General features: G+C 40.9%; 3 long non-coding RNA genes across 3 annotated transcripts; all 3 read right to left on the bottom strand.

Moving 5' to 3' along the window:
• Positions 1-1419: 1419 nt before the first annotated feature.
• On the bottom strand, positions 1420-3733 carry LOC122005049. The gene is made up of 2 exons (XR_006118309.1): positions 3662-3733; positions 1420-1659 (listed from the first exon to the last, which is right to left on the bottom strand). It is a non-coding gene; the product is annotated as an uncharacterized LOC122005049 (long non-coding RNA).
• A 4682-nt stretch (positions 3734-8415) lies between these two features.
• LOC122005042 lies at positions 8416-10729 on the bottom strand. The gene is made up of 2 exons (XR_006118308.1): positions 10658-10729; positions 8416-8655 (listed from the first exon to the last, which is right to left on the bottom strand). It is a non-coding gene; the product is annotated as an uncharacterized LOC122005042 (long non-coding RNA).
• A 3472-nt stretch (positions 10730-14201) lies between these two features.
• LOC122005035 lies at positions 14202-16208 on the bottom strand. Its single transcript, XR_006118306.1, has 3 exons — positions 16074-16208; positions 14818-14851; positions 14202-14240 (listed from the first exon to the last, which is right to left on the bottom strand). It is a non-coding gene; the product is annotated as an uncharacterized LOC122005035 (long non-coding RNA).
• Between the last annotated feature and the right edge of the window lie 810 nt (positions 16209-17018).

Below are 17018 nucleotides of genomic sequence, written 5' to 3'. Positions count from 1 at the left end.
TCATTCGGGGTCGAGTGACCTTCACTGGTCTCGGACTAGCATATCGAATCTCATATCCCCCTCCCCCCCCCCTCCCCATCGGTTCGGGGTCGAGTGACCTTCATTAGTCTCGGACCAGCATATCGGATCTCATATCCCCTCCCCCCCCCCCCGGTTCGGGGTCGAGAAGTCTTCACTGGTCGTGGGCCAGCCTATCAGATATTTTATCTCCCCCATTCGGGGTTGAGCAGTCTCTATCGGTCATAGACCAGGTTATCAGAGCATCTATCTCCCCCGTTCGGGGTCGAGCGCTCTTCAATGGTCTCGGACCAGTATATCATATTTCTTTATCTCCCCCGTTTGGAGTCAAGTGATCTTCACTGGTCTTGGACCAGCTCATCGGATCTCATATCTCCCCCGTTCGGGGTCAAGTGATCTTCACTGGTCTCGGACCAGCTCATCGGATCTCATATCTCCCCCGTTCGAGATCGAGAGGTCTTCATTGATCATGGAGTATATCAGAGCAGCCTATCTCCCCCGTTTGGGGCTGAACTATCTCCAATGGTCACGAACAAGAGTATCTCCACTGGTTTCGGTCCAGGATATCTCATAGGCTCTACGCCGGTTCGGCTCACAGCTTTCGCGTCCATGCGCCTTCGACTCATGGGCTACACTCCAGTTCAGTTCATGTGTGATGCGCCCGTTCGGCTCACGACTTTCGCATCCATGCACCTTCGACTCAAAGGCTACACTCCAATTCAGTTCACGTGTGATGTGGCCGTTCAGCTCACGACTTCTATTTCCGTACGCATGCGATTTTGTGGGTTATGCTTCCGCTCTGTTTTCGAGCTCCACTTTCGCCTAGCTTTGCCTCATCGCTCGTTTAGAATTCACCCGGGTGGTCACTTGGCGTTCGCCCAATAGCTTGGGTGGCATCCGCTCGGCACTATTTTTTGTCGCTCGGTCAACACGTTTTTCTCACCACTCTACCAAGCGCATGTCATTCTGTCAGCACTTGCAAAGTCGTTCGACCGGTATCGCTCAACCGTCCGCTCGACCATACACGCTTGAACTACTCGGTCTGACCGATCAACATTTTTTAGATGGCCTGGTCAGCATTTTACGATCGACGGGTCGATATTCTCTGTCGCCCGGTCGTATTTTATGACAATCCGATCGACATTTTTCGATGGCCCGGTCGACTGTAACGACCCACCTTTCTACACTACTACTACTCTCTAAAGGTGACCGTTACTTGACTACTAACTCTACTTAACCGGTATGATTAAAAATCATATGGAAACCCTACCGAAAAATTTCGGCAGCATCTCCCCTGTACCGGTAACCCCAAACTGGGATACATAACATGTATACATCATCCACAGGCGGCTGGAACATTTATATATTAATCAACCACGCAGTAATAATGACCAACAACTAAAAAAAACTATTCTAGCAATAGTAAACAGATAGAACTCCAACGATAGGACATAACAAGCTACAAGTGCGGAATAACTCAATTACAATCTCAACTTCATAATAACATAAACTAAAACTGTAAACAGGTAGGTCCGGAAAATTCGCTAGCGAACTCTGGATCTCTCCATAGTCCTGGCATCACACACACTGTCACAGCATCTCCTTGTCGCCTTCCTTCTTATACTTTTCCTTTTCCTTTATCTGCAGTAGGAGGAAAATAGTATCTATAAGCTAAAAGCTTAGTGAGCGCTATCCTACTCACAAAAACTCGATATGCATGTATATAAATAAAAACATGCTAAAACTGAATGCTAACATGTAAAGCTGCTCATGCTCATAAATAGCAAAGAAACTAACTGAAAAGCTAACATGTAAAGATAATCATGCTCATAAATAGCAAAGGAATCTAACTAACTGAAATACTAAACATGTATAGCAAATCATGCTCATAAACCAATAAAGGAATCATACTAACTGAAATACTAAACATGTATAGCTAATCATAGAACTATCATGTGTATCAATAAGAAACTGAATTGATACCTAAGCTAAACTAATTAATGCTAACCTGAGTCTAACTTGTATTCACATAACTAATTTGTGAAGTTTTGAAAACTATTTACATAATAGATTAAAATAATAATCAACTTCTCTTGGGCCCGGCATTGTACCACTTTGCGCGCATTCTTAATAAGAATCGAGGTAGCTAATCCCGAAACTACTAAGATACTTCTAGGCCTTGTGCCTAGGGGCAACTTGGAGCCCATCCCTTGGACCTTGTGTCCGGTACATGCCCTTTAAAAGTAAAATACTTATTATCTTATTTACTTCTTCTTTAAATGCCTTGGCATTTTAATAAGCACCTCGTGTGCCAAAATCCTTAAAGTCTTGACTTTGGGATCTACTTAAGGCCTTGGCCTTTTTCTTTCCTTTCTTTATCTTTCTTATTCTTTTCTAATATTTCTAAAAGAATACTTCTTTAAAAGGAACTGAAATGTTTAAGCAAATTCTAACTTTGAAAGGCTTAAACCAAAAATCTGCCCACTATGCTAATAAAATTCTGCATATTAAGCTTACTAAAATCTGCACACTTAACAACAATCTGCATTCTATAAGCTTACAAAATCTGCACTTTATACTTATAAAATCTGCACTATACTAAGCTTAATAAAATCTGCACACTTATAAAATCTGCATACTTATAAAAACAATCTCATCCTATAATCATCTCTCACATGGTTCGGTCAGATCCAATGTTAAATGATGGACCACTAGTTAGCCATCCAATGCCAGTTACACTGTCTTCATCTCTATTAAAGAGTAGGCTCGAAAACTACAGCTCTAGCTACAGTCGACACCCCCACTCATTTCTCTATCCCTCTTAACTAATGGAGATAATTTCACTAATTCCTAGCACGTACTTTGAGCCATCTACTTTAGAACTTCTGAACACATATCTGATAACAACAATCCTTTATTTAGTATCACATCACCGGCATCTACTATCAGTGTCATGCTTGCAAGGGCCCTCTCGCACTCATAAAAGACATTGGGTAGGACCATATTGCTTCATCATTATCACTTTCCCCCTATAAACCTGAATTAAACAGTAAGCTCAAAAGATACAATTCGTGCCCCTTTCACAGCACATATCACGGCAAAGAAAGCCTAAACTCAAATACTATACATATATATGTATCAATTCTGCTCAACATAGTAACAAAGAACCTAAATCCCTTCAAGCTTCTGATTATTTAATCATGCTACTATAGATGAAGACTAGCAACTCAATCCTGCTCACAGCAGTAACATGGAACATGGAATCCAAAAATGGTATGCTAACTATAAGTTATATTCCTAGCAACTCAATTCTGTACCCTATGTTCCGATTCTGTGAACACAAATTCCACTTCAAGGAAACCATGAGAACATCAAGATCGAAACCTTTCATCCAATTCAAGAATTTCTCACGGCAGCAACTCAAGAAAAACAAACCACATGCTAAGCAAACAAAACTATCTCCTTTCTTTGAGATTCTCGGAAGCAACTTCAACAGAAGGCAAAACTTCGGGAACAAAGAAAGGAATCAAGGAATAAACCTCGGAGCTCCGGAATCAAAGAAGGAAACAAGAATCCGAAAGCAAAGCAAAGAAGAAAAACGAAATCGCGGAACTACTCCTACTGCAGGTGAGTAGCAACTCACCTCGCTGTTCTTGGACTTACAACCGAAAAGGAAGAAGAAAAGCCCTAGGGTTTCGGTCAACTCAAGTCTTCCGGTTCCTCTTCGTGCGCCTTCGTGTGTTCCTCGTCGAGAGGAGCTCGGCGGTGTGAAGACCGGCCGGAAAAAGCCCTTCGCCGGCGCCGGAGATCAAGCCCTAGGTCCTCCTTTGTTTCCGCCCGTGAGTCGGCGCCGTCGCGCACCAGAGAAGAGAAGGAGAAGATTTTGAGAGAAAATGTTGATTTTCCGAAAAGAAACCTAAATTCCTTTTCTTATACTAGGGTTTCAAATCGAACTATACCTTAAATCAATTTGTTCCCATATTTAATTAACAAATCGAGCGCAGCTCGGTTGGTTGGCTGGGTTTTAACCGAGTCCAGGGTCTCGACTTCAATCCATCAGCCGCGCACTTTTTCCCAATTTATTCCCTAATCATTAACTATGCTATAAACTTAGTTCTCACCATATAAGGTTAACAAAACCGTTTAGCTCAGCTGGTTGGGGCCGGTTTTGCTTGGGTCAGTGCAACCCGAGATCGTGGGTTCGAATCTCACCTTCAACATTTTTTTTAAAAACTTCTTTCTTTTTATAACCCTACTAAACGACCTCCAAAAATTACGTAAAAATACTCTAAAAATTCCTATAAATCTCTAGAATATTTTAAAAGTATTTCCAAATATTTTTATGGACTTTTAGAACTTGAAATTGGAAAAATTGGGTCGTTACAATTCCCCATACCTTATAAAAAGTTCGTCCTCGAACTTAGAACAATTCTGGATACTTCTGTCTCATACTGTCCTCACGCTCCCAAGTGATTTCCTCATGCTTCTGGTTCTGCCAGACGACCTTCACTAGTGGCACTTCTTTGTTCCTTAGTCTCTTGACTGCTCTGTCCACTATCTGTGTAGGTCTGCTCTCATAACTAAGATCCTCTTGGATCTGCACTGACTGAGGCTGAATCACTTGGCTCGGGTCGTGAAAACACTTCTTTAGCATGGAGACATGAAACACATTGTGTATTGCTGACATGTCTTGTGGTAAATCCAGCTTGTAAGCTACTTTCCCAATCCTTTCTGTGATCAGGTAAGGTCCTACATAACGAGGACTAAATTTGCCCTTCTTACCAAATCTCATCACTCCTTTCATAGGAGCGACCTTGAGAAAAACTGAATCCCCTACTTGAAATTCAAGTGGCCTACGACGTGTGTCAGCATAACTCTTCTGTCTACTCTGGCCAGTCTCAATCCTCTGTCTGATCTTCTGGATAGCCTGAGTAGTCTCATCTATCAGCTCTGTCTGAATGCCCAGTTCCACTTCCATCTCTCTTCTTTCACCTGCTTCTTGCCAGCAAATGGGTGATCTGCACTTCCTGCCATACAGTGCCTCATAAGGTGCCATCTTGATGGTGGCCTGATAGCTGTTGTTGTAGGCAAATTCAGCTAAGCATAGATACTTGCACCAACTTCCTTTGAAATCTAGTGCACAAGCTCTGAGCATATCTTCTAGAATCTGATTTACTCGCTCTGTTTGTCCATCAGTCTGAGGATGGAAGGCTGTGCTGAACTTGAGTTTGGTGCCCAGTGCAGTCTGAACACACTCCCAAAAATGAGAGGTGAAACGCCCATCTCTATCAGAAACAATAGATTTAGGAACTCCGTGAAGTCTGATCACCTCTTTAATATACAGCTGTGCCAACTGCTCTATAGAGTGAGACACCCTGATGGCTAGAAAATGAGCAGACTTGGTCAATCTGTCCACTATCACCCATATCGCATCATATCCATTTGTGGTTCTTGGGAGACCTACTATAAAGTCCATGGATATGTCTTCCCACTTCCACTCTGGTATTGGAAGAGGTTGTAGAACTCCTCCTGGTCTCTGGTGTTCTGCTTTGACCCTCTGACATGTCAGGCAGGTACTGACATATTTCGCCACATCTCTTTTGAGTCCAGACCACCAGAACTTCTGCTTCACGTCTTGGTACATCTTGGTAGAACCAGGATGCATGGAGTATGATGTACTATGGGCTTCTTCTAAAATTTTCTTTCTCAGCTCTTCATCATTTGGAACACAAAGGCGATTCCCCTGATAAAGAATTCCACTGTCTGATACTCGAAACTCCGAATTTCCTTCTTTCTGTATCCCTTGCTTGATCTTTTGGATATCAGGATCTTCACTTTGCTTCTTCTGTATATCCTCAAGCAGGGTTGACTCTTGAGTCAATACAGAGAATTGCCCATAAATAATTTCAAGTCCGAAATCTGATAACTCCTTCTGTTGTGGCAGGGCTAATGATGACAGGGACATCAGGGATGCACTGGATTTTCTGCTTAGTGCATCTGCCACTTTATTAGCTTTGCTTGGAAGCATAAGCTATAATTTTTTTTCCTTCTTGCATGAGTACAGCTCCTAGACCCATCTTGGAAGCATCACTTTAGATGTCAAAACTCTTGTCACTTTCTGGGACTGTCAGAATGGGAGTACTGGTCAGTCTCTTCTTCAACTCTTGGAAACTCTGCTCACATTTATCTGACCATTCAAACTTCTTGTTCTTTCTGGTGAGGGCTGTTAGTGGAGAGGCTATCCTGGAAAAGTCCTCCACGAATTTCCTGTAGTACCCAGCTAAACCAAGGAAGCTTCTGATCTCCCTGGCATTCTTGGGTCTACTCCAGTTGTTGACTGCTTCTATTTTGGCTGGATCCACTTGGATACTTTCTTTAGAAATTATGTGGCCTAGAAATGCCACCTGATCTAACCAGAATCCGCACTTTGAGAACTTAGCATAAAGCTGTTTCTGCTGTAGGGTCTGCAGGACTATTCTCAAGTGCGTGTCATGCTCCTCTGGGGTTCTGGAATAGATTAGAATGTCATCGATGAACACAATGACAAATTTATCAAGGTATTCTCTAAACACTCTGTTCATCAGGTCCATGAAAACTGCAGGTGCATTAGTCACACCAAAAGGCATGACTATGAACTCGTAGTATCCGTATCTGGTCCTGAAAGCCATTCTGGTTATGTCTCTTTCCTTCACTTTTAGCTGATGGTACTCAGAGCGCAGGTCTATCTTTGAGAACACTATTGCCCTTTTTAGCTGATCATATAGATCATCTATTCTGGAATGAGGGTACTTGTCCCTAACTGCTACTTTGCTCAGCGCTCTAAAATCTATGCACATTAGCATGGATCCGTCTTTCTTCTTAACGAACAACACAGGAGCTCCCCAAAGTGAATGACTAGGGCGGATGTAACCCTTGCCAAGTAGCTCCTGAAATTGTTCTTGTAACTCGTTTAGCTCTGCTTGAGAAATTCGGTACGGAGCTTTTGAAATTGGCTCCACTTCTCTGTTGGGAGATAGTCCAAGTAGCTCTTCTGGGAATACCTCTGGATACTCACAAACTACTCGAACATCTTCCTGCTTGGGTCTTTCTTGTTATCTTTGTCCTTCAGTTCTGATTACTTGACTGGGGTCTCTATTTCCCCACTGTCTTGTCTTCGATCTTGACTGACTTGTGTTGCGTTTGTTGTGCCTTGATGCTGTTCAGATAGTGCTCACTAATGCCTTGCTGACCAGCTCTTCACCAATCTATGGTCGGTGAGTTTCACTACTCACAATAGATGTTATTTCTGGTCTCAGCATTAGGAGCATCAGTCTGACTCGTTCTTTCACTGTACTTACTAACTCTAAGTAAAGGTGAGCTAGCCTGTTAAATCTTTTAACCGCTTCTTCTATTGGTAGGTCACCTTGTCTCGAAGTCAACCCAGCTCATCTGGTTGACTGCTCACTTACTCTTAACTCACTCCCACTACATCCAAGCATCTCCAGATAGGCAGAAAGAGGCACACTTAATGGTATCAACCTTCTCGACTTCTAGTCAGTCAAGAAGCTCCATTGTGCTCTCAAATGTCTTGAACCAAGCCTGGGCATCCCAGGGCTCAGTCGTTCTTGAGAAGCTTTCTGGTTTCAGCTTCAGCCACTGGATGAAATATGCTTCTTGTCTTTTAGATGCTGTGGTGACTTCCAGGGCAGCTGATGGGACTTTAGTCACCACTGGGGTCTCCACATTAATGGTTGGGGGAGTGGGAGGAGCTAGCTTCTGATTGGCCATTAGATTGGCAATCACTTGCTGTTGCTCGCTACTTGTCTCTGAAGTTGAGTAACAACTTAAGGGAGAATAGGCCCAGGGGTTCTGGGCTCTTCGTTCTCCTGATCTTGGTTCTCGGTACGAACAGTACGAGGATGTTCTCTTCTTGCCATCTAATTATGCAAAGAAAGATACTTGCTATCTTCTCTATCTTTCCTAAACATACATACATATGGATCAAGAAAGGAGAAACCATAATTTCTATCTTACTTAAGTACTCATAAGCAATTACTCTGTACTGCAGTTAATAATAAGGAAAGCAATAAAGAAAGAACTTAAATACTTTCTTACTTGAAGACGGCAAGGATGATGCTGATGTGTGTGATGCTGGAGAATGGGAACTGCTCTGATACCAACTGTAACGACCCACCTTTCTACACTACTACTACTCTCTAAAGGTGACCGTTACTTGACTACTAACTCTACTTAACCGGTATGATTAAAAATCATATGGAAACCCTACCGAAAAATTTCGGCAGCATCTCCCCTGTACCGGTAACCCCAAACTGGGATACATAACATGTATACATCAGCCACAGGCGGCTGGAATATTTATATATTAATCAACCACGCAGTAATAATGACCAACAACTAAAAAAAACTATTCTAGCAATAGTAAACAGATAGAACTCCAACGATAGGACATAACAAGCTACAAGTGCGGAATAACTCAATTACAATCTCAACTTCATAATAACATAAACTAAAACTGTAAACAGGTAGGTCCGGAAAATTCGCTAGCGAACTCTGGATCTCTCCATAGTCCTGGCATCACACACACTGTCACAGCATCTCCTTGTCGCCTTCCTTCTTATACTTTTCCTTTTCCTTTATCTGCAGTAGGAGGAAAATAGTATCTATAAGCTAAAAGCTTAGTGAGCGCTATCCTACTCACAAAAACTCGATATGCATGTATATAAATAAAAACATGCTAAAACTGAATGCTAACATGTAAAGCTGCTCATGCTCATAAATAGCAAAGAAACTAACTGAAAAGCTAACATGTAAAGATAATCATGCTCATAAATAGCAAAGGAATCTAACTAACTGAAATACTAAACATGTATAGCAAATCATGCTCATAAACCAATAAAGGAATCATACTAACTGAAATACTAAACATGTATAGCTAATCATAGAACTATCATGTGTATCAATAAGAAACTGAATTGATACCTAAGCTAAACTAATTAATGCTAACCTGAGTCTAACTTGTATTCACATAACTAATTTGTGAAGTTTTGAAAACTATTTACATAATAGATTAAAATAATAATCAACTTCTCTTGGGCCCGGCATTGTACCACTTTGCGCGCATTCTTAATAAGAATCGAGGTAGCTAATCCCGAAACTACTAAGATACTTCTAGGCCTTGTGCCTAGGGGCAACTTGGAGCCCATCCCTTGGACCTTGTGTCCGGTACATGCCCTTTAAAAGTAAAATACTTATTATCTTATTTACTTCTTCTTTAAATGCCTTGGCATTTTAATAAGCACCTCGTGTGCCAAAATCCTTAAAGTCTTGACTTTGGGATCTACTTAAGGCCTTGGCCTTTTTCTTTCCTTTCTTTATCTTTCTTATTCTTTTCTAATATTTCTAAAAGAATACTTCTTTAAAAGGAACTGAAATGTTTAAGCAAATTCTAACTTTGAAAGGCTTAAACCAAAAATCTGCCCACTATGCTAATAAAATTCTGCATATTAAGCTTACTAAAATCTGCACACTTAACAACAATCTGCATTCTATAAGCTTACAAAATCTGCACTTTATACTTATAAAATCTGCACTATACTAAGCTTAATAAAATCTGCACACTTATAAAATCTGCATACTTATAAAAACAATCTCATCCTATAATCATCTCTCACATGGTTCGGTCAGATCCAATGTTAAATGATGGACCACTAGTTAGCCATCCAATGCCAGTTACACTGTCTTCATCTCTATTAAAGAGTAGGCTCGAAAACTACAGCTCTAGCTACAGTCGACACCCCCACTCATTTCTCTATCCCTCTTAACTAATGGAGATAATTTCACTAATTCCTAGCACGTACTTTGAGCCATCTACTTTAGAACTTCTGAACACATATCTGATAACAACAATCCTTTATTTAGTATCACATCACCGGCATCTACTATCAGTGTCATGCTTGCAAGGGCCCTCTCGCACTCATAAAAGACATTGGGTAGGACCATATTGCTTCATCATTATCACTTTCCCCCTATAAACCTGAATTAAACAGTAAGCTCAAAAGATACAATTCGTGCCCCTTTCACAGCACATATCACGGCAAAGAAAGCCTAAACTCAAATACTATACATATATATGTATCAATTCTGCTCAACATAGTAACAAAGAACCTAAATCCCTTCAAGCTTCTGATTATTTAATCATGCTACTATAGATGAAGACTAGCAACTCAATCCTGCTCACAGCAGTAACATGGAACATGGAATCCAAAAATGGTATGCTAACTATAAGTTATATTCCTAGCAACTCAATTCTGTACCCTATGTTCCGATTCTGTGAACACAAATTCCACTTCAAGGAAACCATGAGAACATCAAGATCGAAACCTTTCATCCAATTCAAGAATTTCTCACGGCAGCAACTCAAGAAAAACAAACCACATGCTAAGCAAACAAAACTATCTCCTTTCTTTGAGATTCTCGGCAGCAACTTCAACAGAAGGCAAAACTTCGGGAACAAAGAAAGGAATCAAGGAATAAACCTCAGAGCTCCGGAATCAAAGAAGGAAACAAGAATCCGAAAGCAAAGCAAAGAAGAAAAACGAAATCGCGGAACTACTCCTACTGCAGGTGAGTAGCAACTCACCTCGCTGTTCTTGGACTTACAACCGAAAAGGAAGAAGAAAAGCCCTAGGGTTTCGGTCAACTCAAGTCTTCCGGTTCCTCTTCGTGCGCCTTCGTGTGTTCCTCGTCGAGAGGAGCTCGGCGGTGTGAAGACCGACCGGAAAAAAAACCCTTCGCCGGCGCCGGAGATCAAGCCCTAGGTCCTCCTTTGTTTCCGCCCGTGAGTCGGCGCCGTCGCACACCAGAGAAGAGAAGGAGAAGATTTTGAGAGAAAATGTTGATTTTCCGAAAAGAAACCTAAATTCCTTTTCTTATACTAGGGTTTCAAATCGAACTATACCTTAAATCAATTTGTTCCCATATTTAATTAACAAATCGAGCGCAGCTCGGTTGGTTGGCTGGGTCTCGGCTTCAATCCCTCAGCCGCGCACTTTTTCCCAATTTATTCCCTAATCATTAACTATGCTATAAACTTAGTTCTCACCATATAAGGTTAACAAAACCGTTTAGCTCAGCTGGTTGGGGTCGGTTTTGCTTGGGTCAGTGCAACCCGAGATCGTGGGTTCAAATCTCACCTTCAACATTTTTTTTAAAAACTTCTTTCTTTTTATAACCCTACTAAACGACCTCCAAAAATTACGTAAAAATACTCTAATAATTCCTATAAATCTCTAAAATATTTTAAAAGTATTTCCAAATATTTTTATGGACTTTTAGAACTTGAAATTGGAAAAATTGGGTCGTTACATCGACATTGTACCGATCCCTCGGTTCGCATCTCCGCGGTCGCATGCTCTGCCCAGCGTCTCTTCGCCTGATCAGCATTCTTCCGATTGCCCCGTCGGCACTTTTTCGATCGCCCGCTCGATCTGCTCGGCATCCTATGTGTCGCTCGATCGACTATCATTTTACTCGTCACTCACTTGACAATTTTTTGTTCGCTCAACATCAGCCCGATTATCAACTTGGTATTATTTATCATAGTTCGCTCACCATCGCTACCATCTCTCGCATGACACCATTTCCATAGCGACCACTCGTGAGGCATCACATGACGGGTTCAGCGATTTGATTCTGCACTCCGGAATGATTCAGCTTTGGCAATAGACTGTCCAGTCAGTTGGACTCGCGCCTCATTCAACTAGACTTGAATGAGAGACTTGTGATACAGGGATGAGATGAGCACAAGTGGAAGGGAGGGTATTTTCATCATTTGGCATATTAAGGGTTTGGTTTTTTAAGGGGCACTGTTCATGGTGAGATGGGGGTGATTTTTGGCCGCCGCCAGCCTCGCACGCGAGAGGGGGTCTCCTCCTCCACACCCACCGTCGCTCCCCCTCTTCTCGCCGACGCATACCTCTGTCACCTCACCGCCTCTGGCTTTCTTAACGCTGTCGCTGCCTCCTCCAGCGGGCATCACCGCGGCCTCCACATGTTGTAGCTATTTCCATACGCTACAACCACCTCCACGCGCCACATCCAGCATGCTCCATCGCCAGCGCATGCCGCCGCCCCCAACGGGCACCGATCCCTCCTCCAACGGCCTCCGGCACCTCCGGTAGGCCGCCTGTGCCTTCCCTTCCCGCTGTACGCCGACGGCATCACCGTCTTCACCGGCCACTGCTCTCCGGACATCGCCTCCAGCGGGCAACAGCTCTAGCATCCGCCACCTACAGTGGCTGCTGCCACCTCTTACAGCGGTCATCGCCATTTCTTCTAGCAACCGCCGATGAGCACCGCTGACGCCACTCCCCATCTGTTATCGTCGTTGTTACAGCTGGCCCCATTAGCTGATACCATTGTCGTTGCCCCTAGCGGTTGCCGTTGATGCCTCATCCACGGTCTTCGCCCTTCGAGTAGCCGCAACCCGAGTTCTTAGCCTCCACAGTATTTATCTGCTTCGGCCTGTGAGTCGATGAGGTGTTAGGCCTTCGTGCCGTTATTCCATCCTTCGAGCCACCGTTGTATTTCGGCCTACGCACCGTTGTAGTGTGTTTGGCCTATGTGCCGATATTATATCCCGGCCTACGTGTCGACATCATCTCTCGGTCAGCGTGCCACTATTGTCTCTTAACCGGCATGTTGTTTGCCGGATCCAGGTCACGCTCGACTCCCGGTAGTCAGATACGGCTACTCAGCTGCCACATTCATCTATCTTTCAGGGTCGCGACGACTCGATCAGCACCGTGATCAGCTCACCGATCCATCCGAGGGCGCCCCCGGGGCTAGGGTATGTTCCCGTACTCATTATTTGTTCGTCTTGTTGTTCTATTATTATTCGATTGCTTATACATTCATGGTACCCGTCTCGAGCATCGGGGTACTAGGGACCGGGGTGACCCGATCGTTGACTGCAGGTAGTGTTGACCAGAGGAAATCGGACGATTTGGTCAACACAGAAGACAGCTCACCATCTGGGTCATGGAGATGCGGTCAACATTTCAGACACACCGTTCCGACAGTTCCGTCTTCCCAGATTCCCGACAGGAACACTAACCAAAATAGAGTGACCACTAAAAAAAATAAGGCTTTCTGGGATGGATTTTTAAAAAAATTCGTTGCAAAATTTTTTGGGACGAATTCAGGGACAAAAATTTTTTCGTCCCAAAATATTTGATGCCAACTTTTGCAACGAATTATAGTTTGTTGCAAATTTGACAACGAATTTGGGGACGAATAAAATTTTTCGTCCCCAAATTTGTTACAAAAAAGCATACAAATTTGCAATGAATAATTTTTTTATTGCAAACTTAGCAACGAATTTGGGGACGAATTCACATAATTTTTTTTTGCCAAATTTGTCTCTATTTTTGCAACAAATTTGGGGACGAATTCGGTGACAAATTATTTTTTGTTGCCAAGTTTTTCCCTAATATTGCAATGAATTTGGTGAGAAATTTTTTTTTGCAACCAATTTTGTCCCTAATTTTGCAATGAATAATAAATTTGTTGCAAACTTGGTAACGAATTTGGCAACAAAATTTGCCAACGACTTAAATTTTCATTGCCAAATTCGTTGATAATTTTCATAAGCACTTGCGATGAATTTGGCAACGAAAATACTAATTCAATTAATTAATAAATTTTCGTCCCAAAATTCTTCCCAGAATCTGGGACAAATTTTGGGACGAATTTTGTGGATTCGTTCCAGATTTTGGGATGAATCCACAAATTCGTCCTAGATTCTGGGACGAAATCTGGGACGAAAATAAATTTGTCGTGAAATTATCGTGGAACAGTAATTACGATAGAATGGGGACAAATCGTTTTCGTCGCCAAATTCGTCCCTATATTAAATTTTTTTTTCAGATTCAATTTATTTCTGCAATTCAATCCATAGATACATAAACACCAAATTCAAATAACAGATTATATACATTTAACACATCCTAATTTCACATACAGTATTAATAATTGAACTCAACTCATAATTCAACAAATTTTACAAAATCTATCTTGTTCAAGCTTCTAGAAAATATTATACAAGTTCAACAACCCAATGTTATATAAGTCCATCATTCATCCAAGAAGGTAAATAAACTAAGAATACATCAAGTTATCTTCACCTGCCACAAAAGCTTTGCTCCCCCTCAAATCTCCTTTGCCTACATAACAACAAACAAATAAACCAGATCATGTGTAACAAGGAAGATTGTAAATATGATACGATATGCCCATGTAACAAGAAAGATTGGAAACAAGACATAACTGTGAAATTCCTTAAACATTCAAATAAATGCCCTATTTACCAACGATATGAACCATCTATGTCATAGCAACGGTAAATAAAATTATAAGAAGTATCTTGAAGCTAAGTACAAGTATCGTAAATATGATACAACCTAATATAATTGCCACATCAAATTGTTATGATAATACCTATTTCACCATATCAATCAATAGCTACAAATATTCTATGTCCATGTGACATGGAGAGCATGAAAGGTATTCTTAAAATTTCCTAACATATGAAAATAGCTCAAATGAAGAAAACACAAACTAGTTAAGCTTAATTTGGTGATACTAGTCTTTTAGTACTAATGTTTACTTGGTTGTTAAGTAAACTCTAATCATAATTTGGAATTTGAACTAATAATGCAGTAGTAACAAATTTCAATAAATTAAAAGCAATTAGAAATAAATAAATAAAATTAAAAGTTTAACATGTTACTTAATACTTACTTTTTTCTCCGACCTTTAGTTCGCCTCACCAACCCTGTTAAAAACAAATTGACAATATTAATTAAAATAAAAATTAGAAAAGTTAACAAGCCATTGATTAATGTGTAAAATAGTAAACATGAGACAAATAATCATCATACTTAATTAAAATCATTAAAAACCATCACCACCATCATCGTTATCATCGTAGGCATCATCATCATCGTCATTGGGAGGATTCTGACTTTGAGCAAAGCTCAACTGAAGGTGTTGCATGATTAATTTTTGTTGTCGGCACATATCTCTAATATCTTTCTCCAAATTAGCCTATTCTAGGTCTCTTTGCGCCCTTTCTTGGTCTCTTTGCGATATTATTTCCTTCAGATTGCTAACCTAATCAGTCAAGGTATTTATTTGGGTCGTAAGTGCTGATATGGAGGAAGATGTTACAACTAATCTTTGGGTTCTGCTCAAGGAACTCATCCCCAATATCCTTCCCCCTTTTGGTCCTCCACTGGCCTCTAACCATAAACTCAAATTATTGTCAACAGACTCCTCAGACCCTTGACTATCGATACCAGCTTGTGAGCATGTTTGGGCTAGCTCGAGTTGATCATATTTTTCCTATTTTGTAAAAAACATATGATATTGATTAGATATAATAGAAAAACATATAATATTAAAACAGTGATGGTACATAACTAATTAAATTTAAACCATATATTAAGATAAAATAAATATTAATTCCAACCTTGACTGCTTTTGCTCTCGCCCCACTCCATGTGTTATCTTTTTTTTTTTTAAGTGCGGGTGAAAGTATCAATGAAAGAAGGCTTCTTCCTTATCTCCTTGGTCTAAAAAATATTATTTCAAATAATGAAATAATTTGATATATATTAAAAATTTGTGAAAGAGTGAAAAAATTACCATTCTCCGTCTATTCTCATCTATGTTAATGGAGCCTCCCGCATATATAGCACATGAGTCACCAGAATTGTGAGATTGATTCATTCTATTTAGGTCACTTCTTTCCTTACTCTCCTCCATTGCCCAAAATATAGTGATCCTCTCCCAATTTTCTTCGGTGATGAAGTTTGACTTTTTCCCCCGATTCTTGGCGTGACTTAATACATGTCTAATGTGATCGCCACATTTCTTTTTAAATATTCTTCGTATCTCCATTTCGTCATTCGGGTCCCAAGTATTTAAGCGTTGAAATGGAAATTTGTATTATTATATATTAACTATAATATTGAAGTAAACTCAAGAAAATATACTTTGAACTCGCTCCACCAAAGTTGTTTTTTGGCCGGTGGAGTGCTTGAATATGTCATAGAATCCCCTCCCCAATGGTTGTTCACGATTCTATTTATTTCTCAAACAACTTGTACCGAATTTTCAAATCTGCATTAAATTATAAAATAACAATGTTAAATAATTAAGATAAGACTAAAAAATAAAATATTTTATAGTACTTACGAATCACCGATGGGGACTAAAGGAGCTCTATCATTCCTAAACTCAGCAAATGAGTTTCTTGCTAAGTCAAGAGGATCTGAGTGGACAGGTAACTGCTCTGGGTATGGTACTTACGGCGGCGAATATGAAACCAGTGCAGAAGGTACATGAGATGAGCTCGGCTGATGAAGGGGTGGCATAGGTACACTGGCAGGGGAATATGATGCCGGTGGAGAAGACACATGGGGTGGTCCTGCCTGATTAGGGGGTGGCATAGGTTCACTGGCAGGTGATGGATTTGTCTGGTCCTGTGGCCACCGTCTACGTCCACCATGTCGATATATATGCTGGAAATTCCAATAATTTGATAAAGTTAATTACAGATCAAATGCATAACAAAGAATAATTGAAAACCTACCATTTTCATGTAAATATTCTAGAAAAGGGGGGAGGGGGAATTTATGAAATGTCACCTCTGATGACCTGTAGGAACTAATACAATGTGTTAATAGATAAAGTAAATCAAATTATAAAAGAGACAGTATATACAATAAATTATGGTAAATTTCTTTAAATAAGCTAACAAAACTTACGCATCAAAAATCAAAGTCATCATTGTCATTATCATCCTCCTCCTCCTCCTCCTCCTCTTCCTCTTCCTCCTCCTCCTCCTCCTCCTCTTCTTCCTTCTCCACCTCCTCCTCCTCCTCCTCCTCATCATCATCAATTTCACTTTTATCCACGTTTATTACTATACCGTTGGG

The sequence above is a fragment of the Zingiber officinale genome, chromosome 1A (assembly GCF_018446385.1).
Source record: "Zingiber officinale cultivar Zhangliang chromosome 1A, Zo_v1.1, whole genome shotgun sequence".
NCBI classification, from domain to species: domain Eukaryota; kingdom Viridiplantae; phylum Streptophyta; class Magnoliopsida; order Zingiberales; family Zingiberaceae; genus Zingiber; species Zingiber officinale.
Note: the sequence above shows the minus strand (reverse complement) of the source record. Positions and strands in the feature narration are given on the sequence as shown.